This window comes from Medicago truncatula, chromosome 4 (assembly GCF_003473485.1).
Source record: "Medicago truncatula cultivar Jemalong A17 chromosome 4, MtrunA17r5.0-ANR, whole genome shotgun sequence".
In the NCBI taxonomy this organism is placed as follows: Eukaryota; Viridiplantae; Streptophyta; class Magnoliopsida; order Fabales; family Fabaceae; genus Medicago; species Medicago truncatula.
Window position 1 is genome coordinate 35,018,751 of NC_053045.1, and position 18,395 is coordinate 35,037,145.

At 33.2% G+C, this 18,395-nt stretch overlaps 1 long non-coding RNA gene across 1 annotated transcript; it reads left to right on the forward strand.

Annotated features, from left to right (window-relative positions):
• Positions 1 to 1,501: 1,501 nt before the first annotated feature.
• LOC120580221 (uncharacterized) lies at positions 1,502 to 2,015 on the forward strand. Its single transcript, XR_005645926.1, has 2 exons — positions 1,502 to 1,552; positions 1,661 to 2,015. It is a non-coding gene; the product is annotated as an uncharacterized lncRNA (long non-coding RNA).
• Positions 2,016 to 18,395: the final 16,380 nt, after the last annotated feature.

Below are 18,395 nucleotides of genomic sequence, written 5' to 3' on the forward strand. Positions count from 1 at the left end.
CGCACTAATTTTATCATTGAAATCAATACAATTAATCATTTCATTAAAAATCATATACAACTTAAACTATTATTATTTTGAGACGAAGAAGGTATTTCTTCAAAAAGATTAATTAACTAACTAAAGATTGACCACCTTATAAGAATAAAACCACATAGATTAATTTAACCAATATATGAAAATATAGTCACAATTAATAAACACTCGATGCATAAAGCATAAGATCCACCAACTCCCAAGAAAGGATTTAGCCAAACATACGCATGAAAAACAAAATGCCAAATAAATAAATGTTCAATCTCAACCAAAATCAGAAAATAATTTGTTGATGTCGTTGATGTAAGGGTGGGGTTTAGCATGCACAAGGGAAAGATTTGTGCACCATGCACAAGTTGTGCAAATTTGTCCGTAAATTAAATATGGACCATTCATTTATTATTATTTTAATGTCGAGGGTTGAGATTTGTTTGGATGGAGTAGTGGGTGACCTGCTGCAAAAAGGGAGAGAGGGCATGGCGGGACCCACCCTTTTGATTAAATCATAATATTTTATTGCATTTTTTTGGTAGATTTTGTATTGGGTTTGGGCTTGTCATTTTGAGGAAAAAATATTCTATGGGCTGTCACATTTAATTTTCTTGGCCCGAAAAATGGAAATATTTTTTTCAATTGCATAATTTTATTTATTTTATATTTCACCAAAAAAAATTATTTATTTTATAAAAATTGCTATTAATTTAATATGGAAATATCTGAAAAAGAATTAAAAATTAATAGAAGTTGTTTTAATAAATTGAACGGTTGTAATTGGATTTTAAATATTCAATAAATTATATTTATAAATTAAATATACAATTGTTAGTATACTATCTGAGTATCTGTACTATATATATTGTTTCGTAACGTTCTTAAACAAATAAAAAAATATTTTTCAAAACATTAAATATACAATATTTACTGTTACGTTTTTTCTTAAAAAAATATATATATTGTTTCTCTTTTTTTTTTTTAAAGATTTTTTGCTTTTTTTAAGGGACTTTTTTTAAACATATATATGCATTGTTTGTTAAAATTTACATTTTTTTTATCTACACTATATATAAATAAAAGAAAAAATTATATTTTTAGTCCCTTAACTTAATTTCAGATAATAGTTTGGTCCTTTATCTTATTTTCATTTCAATTTGTTCCTTTTTCTCCATTTTCATATGAATTTTTAAGCTTAAAATTCATGATTTTATTTTCTTATGGTCTTTCAATCTTCAAATCTATGATCCTCATCTATGTTTACATAAGAATATTAGATTTGAAGCTTGAAAATGTATATAAAAATGGACAAAAAAGATCAAATTGAAATGAAAAAAAGATAAAGGACCAAACTGTTACTTGAAATTAAGTTAAGGGACTAAAAATGTAATTTTGCCTAAATAAAACTATCCCTTTCAGAACTTTTGGGTTGAATTTTTCTTTCCAAAGATACCCTGAGTTTTCAATACAAACACGATGTATATCGCTTGATTGGGAAGTGGCCGGCAGAGACCAGATCTAGCAAGTTATTGGACAAACTTAATTCTGTTTAATGTTTAAATAATGGATGCTCCCTTGTGATGCCTGACTCATTTGAGTTCATGTCTTCTAATGTTTTTATCTTAACTTGCAGCTCAAGAACAATTTTGGAAAAGTATTTGAAACCTGCAGTCTCTATTGCTGAGGATGTGAAAAGTACAGATAAGAAGGCCATGGAAAAGAAATGTCATACCCATTTTCATCTTGCACACTATACTGATGCTCTATTTAGGAGTCATGAAGAAAGACTTGATTCTAATGGTGGAAGGATCAAAGAGCAAAATGTAGCTAAGTTTATATCAACACTAGCTGGTTGAAACAATGAAAAACTAATGGTCATGGCGCATGCTACTTCAATAGACACTACACTACACTAGCTTTTGTTGCTGTTGTTAATCAAATTGGTGGTGATGGCTAAGTCATTTGTCCAATTCAATTTTATTTTCATAGTTAAAAAACCTTCAAGAACTAAATGCCTAATTCAGTTTCATAGTTGGATAAGCTCAAGTACTATTGCTAGACCAATATGAAGGAGCAATACTCTGCAACATTTTGTCAAAGCGAAAGAAATTGAATATGGGTGATATGCTTTGACAGTTGTGTCAAAGCGAAAGAAATTGAATATGGATGATATGCTTTGACAGTTGTGTCAAAGCGAAAGAAATTAATCTTCATGTCAAAACAGTTTGAATGTTTTGATTTCATATTGATTATGTAGGTTTATTTCAACAACCTTTTGTTTTCATAAGATTTAAGATTTGACATCACGGCCGCGTTATGATCCTGAATAGTGCACAATTTTATATGTTATTTCTAACAAAAGTGAAAATCAAGTCAATTGTTTTCATGTAAGTTATAAGCTATTCTTTAAAGCTATCATGGAGAGCTTACGAAGATAAACTAAAAATAACTTTTAAAAAATTATCTAAGTACATATATGCAGGTTTTGTGGTTGTATGTACTTCCATTTCCTTAACTTATTATTATTTTTTTCTTTCTATTCATATGGTTTAATTGAAAAAAATAAGAGGTTGAATTGAAAAAGTTGATTTGTGCTTGCATCTCCTAAGATATATGGTTGCTTCAACTATCAGAATAATTTTATTTGATACCTTTAGTTGCTTAGGTCTATTTTAATCGACAAACAAATGTTCTTATTTTAAAGATTTTGATAATATCCAAAATGATTAATCACATAAAACAGTAAAAAATTAATTTTAAATTACATAATTGCACGACTAGGTCTGTTTTTTTCCTTAAAAAAAGTTTTTAATATGCCAAGGAAAATGATTAATTGGACCTGTTATTGCCACTATCCAATACTTAAAAAAAATAATATCATGAAATGCATATAAAATATGTATTAATTGTTCACAATTCACAACAAATTATAAAAATTAAATAAAACATACATCTTAAATTAACGTAATTGTTTTCCTGTTGTGGTTGGTGCTGAACGTGTGGCATTGGGAGGTTGTGAGTTCAACTCTTGCCATGCTAGATATTGTAAAAAATTTCTTAGCAAATTTTTTCATCTTCTTCGCCCGTGTTGTCTGAAACGGGTTGTTTTGATCCGCGAAATGACCCAACCGGATCTCCCTTTGTACCTGATGACATTCAATGATTTTTTACGTGGTTTTAATCGGAATTGAAAGGCAAGAAGAATGCACACACTTATTTTGAAAATCCACAAGTTAACCGCAGATAATTGTTTTTTAAGATTCTTGCAAACAAACACCTTTAAAATCTTGATTTTTCACAGAAATTATACCGTGTTCCGCAGTAATTTCATATTGGTATCGATTTAGCATTTCAAAACAACATTCCATATCAAATTGAGTAATAATTATCCACACAAGAGGAATCTCACTCAAAAATAAATGGGTTATGGGACGATTTCAGAAATCAACCAGGAAAAGAAATCAAACTAAGCTGCAATCTCCAAACTTCAAAGGAAAATGAAATAATATTGAACAGTTTTGTTGATGAAGAAAAACTTTAAATTAATGGGTAGGTTGTTGGTGAGAATGCATTTCTGGAAATCTGAAGAAAAATGTTAAGCATGAAGGAGAAGGGAAACAAAGCTCAAAATGAGATTTAGAGTGGTGTTTCACGTGTGAAGAAAAGGAAAATCTGGATTACTACTCTCCATGTTTCAATTTTAGTAGGGGGTATACAAGTAATTGCTGATAAGTGGTGGTTTTTTAGGGGGTGTGAGCGGCAGAAACAATAAATGGAATATTTTACAATATAATATTTTTGATTAAAATATTCCAGCAGGTAAAAAGGGAATTTTTACCGCCACCTATCCAAAAATCTAAGACTTGTGCATGGTGCACAAATCTTCCCCTTGTGCACCCTAAATGCCACCTGAAGTAAGTTTTGATAGCCAATATATACACACACAAGGTTTTGCTATAAGACATATTTATGAAGGTGTCTTTTAGCAAGTTATAACTAAAAAGTTGATAATCACGGATTGCTAAAAGACACCTTTATGGGTGTTAACTTGTAGGGCACATGTTAAGCATTAAATTCTTGCTACTAATGGTAAGTGTTAATTGAAAAAAATTAATATTACCTCCGTCCATAATTATACGAGCCTTTTGCAAAAATTACGAAGATTAAGAAAGTTGGTTGTAGTATTAAATTTATATGTAATTACTATTGTTTTTACAATTTTATCCTTAAGAGGGAGTTAATTTATGTTTTTAACATAATATTTATTGTTGATTGAAGAAAAAGATGCAAAATAAATAAGGGTATGTTTGTAAAGAAATAATTAATGTACTTGAAAATACCAAATGTGTCTTATAAAACTAAACAATTTTTTTTTTCAAAAGGATCTTATAATTAGGGACGGAGGTAGTATTAGATTTTTTGAGCAATTAATTAACGCAATTTTCGAGACATAATTTCTATTAGTGAAATCCTTAACATGTGCCCTAAGGACACAAGTTAACATTTCCCAAACATATATATAAATAATAAGATTTGTCAAAAAGAATTGATCTTCCTCTCAAAAAAAAAAAAAAGATTTGTCAAAAAGAAATATATAAATAATAAGACATTTATTTATTGATTTTGTAAGTTCGACTATTTTAATTTGAGTTTTATTATGACATAAGAGGATGTTTATGTGAGGATACTTGATTTGACACAAGTGTATAAATGAACTGTTGTGTCAAATCAAATATTGTCAATCTTGTTTAAAAAGTTATTTGTGAAAAAAAAAAATTATTGTTTACAGTTATAAGAACTTAAACAAAAAATAATACTTGATTTGACATTTCTAAAAAAAAAAAACTTGATTTGACTATAATCGATGATGTTTATCTACATTAAACTTACACAGAATCTAAAACCTTTAAATTTAATATCCTACTGTTTAAACACATATAGCCAAAACATAAATTAAAAAATAAAAATGTTTTATTTTCTTCTTTGCTTGGTGATTCCGTCGTCGATCAGACCACAACCACATCGCCGTTGGGAGGGAAAAATCAAAGAAATTACTGAATGCCGTCCATATTTTTTATGCAAACAACATTGATAATTAATTTTTTGTGTTGTTTGGATTCATATATATTTAGAGAGGTGAAACTTCCAAATTGAATTTTTACTAAAATGTTCTGTAGTGGCTCAGATCCTTGCGATGGGTACGGTACGAATTGAACTACAACTATCGATACAAAAAAGTGAATCAGAGGCACATGTGGATTAGCCTTACTTAACCTTCAAAGATAGCAAACTTAACTATTATAATTTAGAAAAGTAAAAGTGAGAATTAGAGTATTTAGGTATTGCAATTTGCAAAAGGTTCAAAATATGTTGAAAAGTTGTAATTTTAGGTACCTTAGGTATCGACTGATGGTGCAAAATATGTTTAAAAGATTAAAGATGTAATAATTTTGGGTACCTTAGGTACTAACTGCAGTCGGTGCAATATGCGTTGAATGGATTTATTTTAAGTGCAGCGGAGAGTTCCAAACGAATTGATGAATTGCATAAATAAATAAATAACGCAGTACAACTTCAAAGTATTTTCCTTATAAAAAAATAACTTCAATGTATTTTGATTTTTCTGCATTTTTGGTCATCTAACTTTTGAAAAATAATGATTTCGGGCCTCGATTAAAAAAAATTACAATTTGGTCTCGTATTCTCTCCATTTCTCAAGAGAAACAGAAATATCTATAATCAAAATTGTAGTTTATATGCCAATTAATGTCTTTTTTTTTTTTTTTAAGAGTGTCCAATTAATGCATTTATATCATTTATTTATTTTCAAACTATACCAATGACATTTTCATTTCTTTTAGAAAATGGAGAGGATCTCAGTCACCTCCGTGCTCAATTTTGTCTGTCTCAATTTACTAAAGCAACCGAAAAAATTGGATTAATTAAGATTCCAAATCACAACTTCCATCCTAAGAACAATGGTAGGCCTACATTACCCTCTCATGATTTAGGGATATTTACCCCCTCATAATATCAACCAATTAAATTGTGGGAAGCCTATATTATCATTTACATAATTTTTTTGTTATTTGCATCTTTACCCCATATTCAATTAATGTGTTTTTATCTTTCCAATAAAAAATTTAAGAAGATATTTTACTTCCACATTTCATTTGTTTAGACAAATTTTGTTCTTTTTTCTTTATTATTTTTCTACAAATTTTTGACGGTACAATTTTTTTTTACAACCATATCTTGTTGTTTATTTAAACTTGGGTCCAAAAAAAACTTCCAAAACGTTATTTTTTCAAATACCAATTAGATTATTATATATTATCATATGCTTGTATCTATCGATATTAGTCTCAACCTTATTTAATTTTATTTTGATGATTAAATGCTATTAACCCAATCGAATATTTATTTTTGACAAGTTAAAAACAAACGAAGATTCGTTTTAGTTCTTGAGAAAAATTGAAAGACCTAATTTAATCTTTTTTTTCTTTTAGAGAAAGGTAACTCATTTCATTTCATCCAAAATATTAGAGTGAATACAATTGGGAGGATGCTTGAAAATACTGGGATTAGCATGTAATATAGACGCTCGATAAAGTGGGACTCTGTTTGTTTACCTATGAGTCCAGGTGGTTTAGGGGTACGGAAGTTAGGGGATTTTAATTTGTCTCTTTTAGGTAAGTGGTGTTGGAGGTTGTTGGTGGATAAGAATGGATTGTGGTATCGAGTTTTGAAGGCTAGGTATGGGGAGATTGGAGGTATGGTTAAGGAGGGAGGTCGTCATTCATCTAGGTGGTGGAGAATGATTTGCAATGTGAGGGATGGTAGCGGGTTGTTGGTAGGCAGGTGGTTTGATGATAACATTTCAAAACACTTTTTTCTGGTATGATAATTGGTTGGGAGATGTTCCTTTAAAATTTCAATTTAGTCGTCTTTTTGATTTAGCTGTTCATAAGGAGTGTTCGATGGAGGATATGGTGAGAGCGGGGTGGGAGGAGGGTGGAGGTGGTTGGGTGTGGAGGCGTCGTTTATTGGCCTGGGAGGAGGAAGGTGCGAGGGAGTGTGTCAATTTGTTAAATAACATCGTTTTGCAGGATAATATTCAGGATAAGTGGCGGTGGTTACTTGATCCTATTCTTGACTATACAGTTAAGGGGACTTATTGTTTCTTAACTAATATGGCGGGTCAGGTAACTAATGGCGCATGTTTTGATGTGTGGCATAAATGTGTTCCTTCCAAGGTATCTGTGTTTTCTTGGCGTCTTCTTCAAGATAGAGTTGCTACTCGAACAAATTTGGTGCGACGTCATGTGTTACAAGCTGTTGATCGCTTTTGTGTAGGGGGTGTGGCATCCCTGAGACGGTGGATCATCTCTTCATTCAGTGTACTTCCTTTGGGAGGGTCTGGTATCTTGTGTGTCACTGGCTTGGTATCCCTTGTGTTTTTCAGGGATCGGTAACTCAACATTTTATTCAATTTTCTAAATTGGCATGCATGATGCATGTTTCTCATGATTATAAGAAGATTATTTGGTGGGCTTGTGTTTGGGCAATTTGGAAGGAGAGAAATAATTGTGTCTTCAACAATTTGGCGAGCGATCCTCTTAGCGTTGTTGAAAGAGTGAAGCTTTTATCCTTTCTTTGGCTTTCGTCCAATGTTGCTAGTTTTCCGTTTGGTTTTCATGATTGGTGGCGATATCCACTTTTTTGTATGGGTATCATGTAATCTCCTGTTTTACAACTTTTTGGATTTGTTCTTCTTTTGGATTTTGGTTTAGGTACACGTTGTTTGTAATAGATGTTGGGTGATTCATCACTTTAGCACACCTTGTGCAGGGTGAATTACCTTTCTTTTGAGCAATACATTCCATTTTGATTTGTTCAAAAAAAATAGACGCTCGAGCAAGGTTATGAGCGACTATATTAGCTTGTCTCCTAATATAAGCTAGAGCACAACTAGCATTAGATAAAAAGCAAAGTCCTGCAATTAGAGAGTAAACTTCCTAGTTCATTCATATAAGATCTATTATTAAGGATTGCATTCACAACTAGTTGGCAGTCACTTTCGAATACTACCCGATTCAGGCCAAGTACAAGAGCAATTTGGAAGGCTTGTTGTAGAGCGGTAGCTTCACACTCAGCTGCGGTTGTAAAAGAAGGAAAAATCATAGAGTTAGCTTGGATAAGATGCCCAAGGCTATCTCGAAAACAGATATCAACACCAAATTTTCCTTCGGCTTCGAAAAGGGCACAATCAGCATTACACTTGATCCAATATGTTTGTGGTTTAGACCAAACTGGAGTATCAGACGTAATTTAGTCTGAAAAATATATAATTCACTTTTATTTCCCAATAAATATAAGAAAGATAAAGAAAAGCAAATAAGATACTAGCAATTTTTTATTGATGAAAGAAAGATAGAGGAAAGCAAATAAGATACTAGCAATTTTTCTTAAAAGATACTAGCAATTATTTAGTAGTATAGTATAAGAGAAAATTAAATAAAATCATGGTAGGAAAGACATGTGTATTTATAAAATGGAATAAATATACTTAAATAAAAAGTAGATATGATAAAAATAAAAAAAATAATTATTTCATTACAATAAATACAAAATATATTCCTTAACATTTTTTAAAATATATCATTCAATTCAGGAGAAGTCGAACCTTTTTTGGTTAACGTGATAACCACAATTTGACTGATCTTTATTTAACTCTCCTTGTAGCTCATAAAATCAAGCATAAATTTCAAACCATTGTCAAAAAAGGAACAAGCCACATTTCGACTAATCAAAAGTTAAGTCTCATTATAGTTCATCTGATATACAAGTAAGGTCAAACCATTGACAAAAAGTAACTAACAACAGTTCGATTGATAACAAGTTAAGTCACGCAATAGTTAATCTGATTCAGAAGAAAGCTCAAACCTTTGTCAGAAAATGTTCTGGATCGGCTAGAAAGCTAATCCAATGTTGATATGTGGACAAGGAGTTTGTCGGATCAACACACGTCACTTGGGCGTACAGCGTAATCCTGGTGCACGCCACCACACCTAAGCTAGCCCCCATGCATCAGACATCGTATATGTGTTCTCCAACGACCTCTTAATGAAGCGTCACACTTCAATGAGACAGTTATTCTCACACACGCCTATATAAGTGTGACATTTCTTAACCCTCAAGGTACGATTCACTTTTCTCACACTTTTTAAACACTCCTTCTCATTTCCTAAACTGACTTGAGCGTCAGAGAGCCAACATGCATGCATGCACCTTTCGTCCCACCATGAAGACTCGCCGCCACCGTACCGAAGCACTTTCCGACATCGTTGCCTCCATCAATTCCTCACTAGACAGATCATTTGCAGGTACCTTTCCGGTCGTGAAGACTCTTGCAGAAGGATAAAATGCATTGGTATTTCATCATATTTAATTAATGGATGCAAACATGAAAGTAATGATATTCGTACTTAGAGTTTATAATAATATAATTTAGAGGTCATTTGTTGAGCTATTTACTACATAAAATGACTATTTTAATTCTAAATTGTTGTAGCACATGTGCATAATAAATTAAATAATAATAATAAAATAGGTATTGGTTTGGGACCTTGAAGTGTGCTTTTCTCAAGTTCTGAGGTTTTATTCTCCCCGGTTTCAATTTCGATGGTCTAGTTTAACTTGTTCAAAACAAAAAAACCAAAAAAAAAAATTAAACTTATTGAATTAAATTATTTTAGAGTTAAAATTTAAATTCAATTATGATGCTAGAAGATAAGAAGGGATAACTAATTAAACATTTTTTTATAGCATTATTTTAAACATTATGCTAAATGGAAAATAAATTTTAGAAAATTAAAAACATGGTAAAATAGATTTTATTTTTATGCTAAAATAAAATTAGTAAACAAGGGAAAGGTGAATCTCATATGGTTTAATCTTTTGGACAGATCTGCCTTTGTTTATTAAAGAATACTACACTAAGAATATAATCGGTATACCTAATTTTAGGTTTACCAACTTCGAGGAGGCTATGGTTTATCTCATCCTCCTTTTATTTCCTCTTTGTTATTTGAATGAATTTTGAGGTTGCAGCACTTTGGTCCACCTCCTCTTTTGCTTAAAAAAAAAATCAATAAGGGAGTCACATGTGTATATAAAAAAATATAAATACTCCATATTTTTTAATTCAAAATATAAAAAATATAAATTAATAAAAGCAACTAAAAGTATAACAAAAGTTGTATGTTTAATATAAAATAAACAGGTTCGATATAAATTTACTATTTAAAATTTCTTAATATAAGTAAGTTCAACATATGCAAACTTGTACATGGTAAAAAAAAATCATATAACAAAAGTCGAGTTCTATGATTTTATAAACTTAGGTGTTTTGAAATATATATTTTTTTGACAAAAATGTGTTTTAAATTCATTAATTGAATAACATTTAGACCAACATCTTCTTTATTTGAAATGAGGCAACGAAAGATTTTATTAGATTTTTTATCTAAAACATAAAGACACATTAATTGAATGTAAGATGAGTATGTAAATAACAAAAATATATTTAAAATATGTAAAATATAATTATATGTTTGACTTTAATTAATGTTGTTTATATTGTTTATTTTAATTGGTCCACATAAGCGGGGGTAATTACCCACAATTTTGGAAATGATAATCTAGAAAAATTGTTTTATTTGCATGTTAAAGATTATCGCACATAAGTGTTACCATACAAAGTGTAACACTTAAGACTATCGCATAATATGATCAAGTCTATTTGCATGTTAAAATTTCAACGATAAAATAGTACTTGTAAGTCCGAAAATGTTGCAAACATTACTAGATGAATATACTATTGATCATTAATCAGTAATCAACAATTTAAAAATGAATCGAACATTAAAATCAAAATTAACTTTTTTAAAAAAGTCAATTTCCTGACTGCACCGTAGAAGTTCCCTTAAAGTATTTCGTGAAATTCTCCAACTTAACCATTAGCAGGGAATTGTCCTGTTGATATATACACAAAAATATGTAAGTCACCATTGAAATACAGAGCAATTACTTACATAAACATTATTAACCTCCTCCATAATATTTCACCTTAGAATCAAACATGGTTTCCACTAGCAGACCCTCCAAGTGTTAAAGCCAACCCTTGTAGATCACCCCTAGTTTTATGTTCTTCAGGTAAGGACACCTTAGTAGCTCTTTTTGTGATCGGAGACGGCCGAAAATGTGACGGTTGCATTAAGCCGTTGCAGGGCTCCGAATGCTAAGAATCCCTTGAATTATCGACATGATTCGAGTTCATAAAAGGTTGAGTGGTAGGAAACGAACATGGTAAGAACAATTTGGTTCAGCCACTCCTGCTCACTGATAGATTATTATTCATTTGTTGCATAAGTTGGTTGTAATAATATGACATTGTATGGAAGCAAGGTTAAAAGCTTACAGGTGCAAATAAAACTCCTCTCTAAAATGTCTTCCATTCACTACTGCAGTCATCAGAAAACCTGAATCAAAGGCTCCATCAACTTTGCCGTGAACTTCAGCACCAATCTAGGAATAAAAATCAAGAGTGAAAGAATAAGAAACTTAGAACAAGCAAAAAGGAAATCTCTGATGAGTAAATTTTTCAGAATTTGAAAGAAAATGATTCACCAGGTGCTGAGTGTGTCCTCCTCCTGCAGGCTTCGGTTCTTGCTCTGGTGACTTATTTGGGTGTGTTGGTGGTATTCTAGAGGTGGTATGTTATAAATTATACTGTTGCAGGATTTTGAGTGGAAACGTGACTTTTTATACTATACTTCCACTGGTGGATGAACATTGAAGAAAAACTGATTTTGTTGAATTCACCACATACTGCTTACTTCAACTTAGCATTACAAAGCCTTTATATAGGCTAGAAGGAAACTGATAGAGAATACAAATAGGTTGATAACAAACCTACCATAAACCTAAATAAAGACAATCATTATGATGATGGTTACAATTCTATCATAATGTTTCCTAAAGATAGTGGCGGTTACAACACATTAATTTTAACACTCCCCCTTAATGTGTTGCTCTTTAACTCCCATTGCTTCTCTAAGTTGCTGAAATCTTCCTCTTGGTAGTGCTTTAGTAAAAATGTTTGCAAGCTGCTCTTGTGAATTGCAGAACACTAACTGCACATCGCCATCTTCGATCACACTTCGAATGAAGTGGTGCTTTATATTAATATGTCTTGTTCGACTGTGGAAAACTGGATTCTTCGCCATGGCTATTGCTGATTTATTGTCACAGTGAAGCAGCAGACTTTCTTCTTGCTTTTCTCCGATATCTTCAAGTATTCTTCTCAACCACAATGATTGTTGTGTAGCCAAACCAGCTGCCAAATATTCTGCTTCAGCTGAAGATTGCGCTACAGTGTCTTGTTTCTTTGAACACCAAGAAATTACTCCTGAACCCAGACTAAACACATAACCAGAAGTGCTTTTCATGTCATCAACACTTCCAGCCCAATCACTGTCACAGTAGCCTTTAACTTCGAGTTTAGAATTATTTTGAAACCTGATTCCATGCTCCATGGTTCCCATGATATACCTTAGAACTCCTTTTGCTGCTCCAAGGTGTAAGTGACTCGGTTTACTCATAAACCTTGAGAGTAAACTAGCAGCAAATATTAAATCGGGTCGTGTAGCTGTTAGATAAAACAAACTTCCAACCAAACTTCTATACATGTTTGCATCTACTAATCTTCCACCATCTTCCTTCTTTAATTTTCCATTCACCACTAAAGGAATATCAGCAGGTTTACAGCCATTCATGCCAAACTTTTTCAAGATATTTTCAGCATATCTCTTTTGACAAATAAAAACTCCATATTCATCTTGGTAAACCTCAATACCAAGAAAATGATGCAGCAAGCCAAGATCACTCATCTCATATTTTTTCATCATTTCTATTTTAAAATTTTCAACCATTTTCTTGTTGTTACCTGTATACACCAAATCATCAACATAAAGGGCAACAAGAAAGATATCATCTTTACCTTGACGCTTCACATACAAAGTATGCTCACTTTGACTTCTTTCAAATCCTTGTTGAATGAAGTAGCTGTCAATTTCACTATACCATGCTCTCGGGGCTTGTTTCAACCCATAGAGAGCTTTCTTCAACTTGTAAACTTTTTCTTCTTGGCCTTTAGTCACAAAGCCTTGAGGTTGTTGCACATATACCTCTTCTTTTAGTTCTCCATTCAGGAAAGCTGACTTCACATCAAGTTGGTACAGGTTCCACTCTCTCTGAGCTGCTAATGCAATAACTGTTCGTACAGTATCCAATCTAGCAACTGGGGCAAAAGTTTCACTATAGTCAATTCCAGGCTGTTGTGCATAACCTTTTACTACCAATCTAGCCTTGGCTCTTTGAATTGACCCATCTGGATTATGCTTCAATTTGTACACCCATTTTACTCCAATAGCTTCTTTGTCATTTGGCCTTTCAACTAGCTGCCATGTTTTGTTTTTCTCAATAGCATTTATTTCTTCTTGCATCGCATTCCTCCAAGCATCTTCTTTGATTGCTTCATCAAAATTTTCTGGTTCCACAACACAATAGTTGCATCTTGCATAAATATCACTCAAATCCTTCAATTTTATTGGAGTTGAGCTGGGAGTTGATGAACTTGAATTTGGTGAACTTGGAGAGGATGAGGAACTTGGTGTACATGGGGTTGGTTGCTCATTCTCAGCTGCTGAATTTTGTTGTTGTAATATGATTGCAGGGACTGTTTTCTCCTTCATTTTGTCTTCTTCCCAATTCCAAGAAGCATTCTCATCAAATACAACATCCCGGCTAATGATCACCTTGTTTGTCTTCAAGTTGTAAAGTCTATAGCCCTTTGACATGGAACTATAGCCAATAAAGACACATTTTTCACTTGTTTCTTCCAGCTTTGTTCTCTTTTGTTTAGGAATTTGAGCATAGCAAACACATCCAAAAATTTTAAGATGGTTCACCGACGGTGTTCTTCCACTCCAGGCTTCAAATGGAGTCTTTTTCCACACGGCCTTTGTTGGACACCTGTTCATCAAATACACAGCAGTGTTAACGGCCTCGGGCCAAAAGGTTTTAGGCAGACCTTTCTCAAGTAGCATAGACTTCGCCATCTCCATCACGGTTTGGTTCTTTCTTTCAGATACACCATTTTGCTGAGGTGTATATCCAACAGTGAGTTGTCTTTCAACACCTTCATCTTCACAAAATTTGTGAAATTCATTTGAGGTGTACTCCTTCCCTTGATCACTTCTCAGCATCTTTATAAATCTGCCACTTTGTTTTTCAACTAATGCTTTAAATTTCTTAAAGATTACAAATGCTTCAGATTTTTGTCTCATGAAATATACCCAAGTCATGCGGGTAAAGTCGTCAATAAACAAGATAAAGTACCTATTTTTGCCATGGGACAAAGTATTCATAGGACCACACACATCTGTGTGTACAAGTTCCAACACTTGTTTAGCTCTCCATGCACCTTCCTTTGGAAATGGTTTCCGGTGGTGTTTGCCAAACACACAACCTTCACACACACCAGATTTTTCTTCGATTCTTGGCAGCCCATACACCATCTTTTTCTGATAGAGTAACTTGAGGCTTTCGTAATTCAAATGCCCAAGTCTCCTGTGCCATAAACACGAGTCATTCTCTTCTCTGGCCATCATGCTTACATTTTTCTCATAGTCAAAAGATAGTGGAAAGCTCCTGTTGCTAGTCATCTTCACAATGGCAACACTTCTTCTTTCTGAGTCAAAAATTCTGCACTCTCTATTTTCAAAGTTTAGAGAATAGCCGTGCTCCAGAAGTTGTCCAACGCTAAGCAAATTTTCGTCTAATTCCGGGACATAGAGCGTGTCATGTATGACTCTGCTTCCTTGCTTCGTGGTGACTCCAATGCTTCCTTTCCCTTTCACTTCGACATGTTCTCCATTTCCCAATTTAACTTTTGAGCCACATGAAGAATCAATGTTTATAAATGCTCCCTTCTGTCCGGTCATATGGTTGCTACAGCCGCTGTCCAAATACCATACATTTTTTTCTTCTTCATGCAATGCTTTTTGACAAGCATAAAACAAATTTCCTTCATCAGATTCTCCTTCTGCGTACGAAGCATGTTGTTGCTTTGCAAGACGACAGTCCTTTTGAAGGTGCCCGAATCTCTTGCAATTGTGGCATTGCGGTTTGCCTTTGTACCAACAGTCCTTCTCGTCATGAGTGCCACTGTTACAAATTTTGCACCATTTGTTTGATGCTTCATTCCATCTTCCGCCATTTGCGCTTCTTCCAGATCTGCCACGTGAGTTTCGACCTCTGCCTCTGCCTCTTCCAAATCTGCCACCTCTAGAAGACTCACCTCTAGTTTGTATTTGGGGCTTATTTTCACCATTGTTAGGCTGAATGTTGAGTTTAGATTGAAAGGCACTCTCAATTGATTTTTCAGAATGTCGTAACATCCTTTGCTCGTAGGATCTCAAAGACCCCATCAACCCTTGAATAGTCAAGGTTGATAGATCCTTGGTTTCTTCTATCACACCCACCATTGGGTCAAATCTTGCTGTCAAACTGATCAGAATTTTGTCAACAATTCTGCGATCTTCTATCGTATCACCATGTGACTTCATCTGATTCACCAACTCGGAGAGTCTGTTGAAGTATTCGTTCAGGTTCTCGTTCTCCTTCATCCTTTCATTTTCATAATCTCTCTTAAGAGATTGAAGCTTCACCGTTCTCACCTTTGAATCTCCTTCGAACTCTTGTTGTAGGATACTCCAGGCTTCTTTCGATGTTTTAGCTCTCCTAATCCTTAGGAAGATGGATAGAGAGACTCCTCTTTGAATCATCCCGAGAACTCCAGCATCTGTGATCTTCTTCTTCAACTCTTCAGGTTGTTTGCTTGATTCTTCAGCCTTTTCTTTTGATATTTCAGCCTCTGTTGGTGTCGGTTCTTCATACCCGTTTTTGACATACTCTAGAACATCCAAAGATGTGAATAGAGTCTCCATTTTAACAGCCCAAAAATCATAGTTCACTCCTTCAAATAGAGGAACTTTGACATTGCTGTAAGTTGCGGAAGGGTTGTTTGTGGAAGCCATAACTTTTGTTGTTTTTGCTACAGCTGCAAGGATCTGCAGCTCTGATACCACTCTGTTGGTGGTATTCTAGAGGTGGTATGTTATAAATTATACTGTTGCAGGATTTTGAGTGGAAACGTGACTTTTTATACTATACTTCCACTGGTGGATGAACATTGAAGAAAAACTGATTTTGTTGAATTCACCACATACTGCTTACTTCAACTTAGCATTACAAAGCCTTTATATAGGCTAGAAGGAAACTGATAGAGAATACAAATAGGTTGATAACAAACCTACCATAAACCTAAATAAAGACAATCATTATGATGATGGTTACAATTCTATCATAATGCTTCCTAAAGATAGTGGCGGTTACAACACATTAATTTTAACAGGGTGGAATTCTTCAAAAACCTCTTATAACTTGAGAAATTATGTGGGTGGCTAGTTCTTGGAATTTTATTGACAGGTTTGACTCGATGATAGTGTTGAGAATCTATGACAGAAGCATTTGGTTTTTGACCTAGAGTTTGTTCTAGATCAGATTGAGATGGAAATGAATGCTGAGAAAGAGAAAGAGAATGCTCTTGTTTTTCTGATTCAACATCCCACACCTTTGTAGCAGCAATTCTCCTCCTCTTCTGTTATGAAGTTCCTGCATAACATTACAAATTTTAAGTTGGGTTCTCAAGTCTTCTTTTACACGTGAAACAGTCTTAAACCTACCTGAATCAAATTGACACGGTTGCACTTTTTCTGATGCAACTCCGTTACGCCATTTTCCTGATGCAACTCCATTACGCCATTTTCCTGAGACTGCCACTTTATTCCCAATACTCGAAATTTTCTGGTCAAAAACACATTGGTAGTTATCTTTTCAAAAGCAAACTATAATAATGTTTAGAGGTACTAGTTATTAGTTGAAACAACATGAAGCATTATAAGAGTTTTGTGAAGACAAAGGTTAGCAATATTACTATATTAGTATTTTCTTTTACCATGTTGGTATCTACTTCGCCTCCCAGGTTGGTATTCTTTTCTTGATTCAAATAACTTCCAGAATTTGCACCCCGATGAGTTGTTGTGTCCATTTGCATGCTCCACTGCATGCTGCAGCACTAACAGTTCAATCAAAGGACGTTATCGATGATGTTTTAGGAAATTTGGTAGACATATTTCATTATTTAATAGCAAATTAATCATGAAACCGAAAAAAAAACTCACAAGTTAAAATTAATTTTTGTCTTAGAACCTCTCAACATCCTTGCTTTCAAGTCATTATAAGTGTGGTCCCTTAAAAATATGGACCAAAAATAGTAGTTGAAAATTTTATAAGGACTAAAAGTTGAAGGAAAATTTTAGAAGGATTAAAACGAAAAGTTGGTATATTTATAGGAACCAAAAACATATTTAACCCATCATTTTTTTCTTTACTTCAATCTTTTGATTATGTCTTTCAAGTTTGGGATTTCGTTATAAGTTACATATATGAATTCATCGAAGAATCACTTTCAAAGAATGAATTTTCCCGTGCATCAGAGGAAGTTCTGCCCAATCCCATGTCTTTCAGTCCATCTCAGAATGGTGTGATCAAAAGATCTCAAAAGACATTGAGAAGGATTCTCTATAAGCTTTATAAGCTTGCATCGCCATTTTATTTGTTTTTTCTTATTCTGCCATTTCATGTAGTGTGTTGTATATGTTAATTAGGTTATGAACTTAATCAGTTACATATTTTGATGTGTAAATTTCTATTGTTAGGAGTAAATTCATAACCACTTCATTCTAGGTTGTTGGTGGTTTATATAAAATAACAAACTAGTTAGTTAGGGATAGCTTGTGATACAAGTATATGATACTTTGACTATATAAAGCTTTGCAATGTGTATATTCAGCACTTAAAAGAAATTCATATTGCAAAACAATAATTCTCACTATTCTATCTTCTTCTTCCTGATTCAAACCCTAGAAACCAGGTTATAACTGTTTTTCAGTTTTAACAGCTTATCCATCTTGTTCTATAGGCTTATCCACCTAGTTCTATAAAGAAAAACACCATTGCTACGTTAACAATTGGTATAGAGATCTTGGGTTGAATCTAAGAGAAACACGAGTGAAGTGTGAGGGGAATCATCATTAGAAAACACTGAGTGAGGTGTGTGCATTGATTTCTTGAACAAAAAGTATGATGAACAATAACGGTTTTTGATCAAACATTTTGGT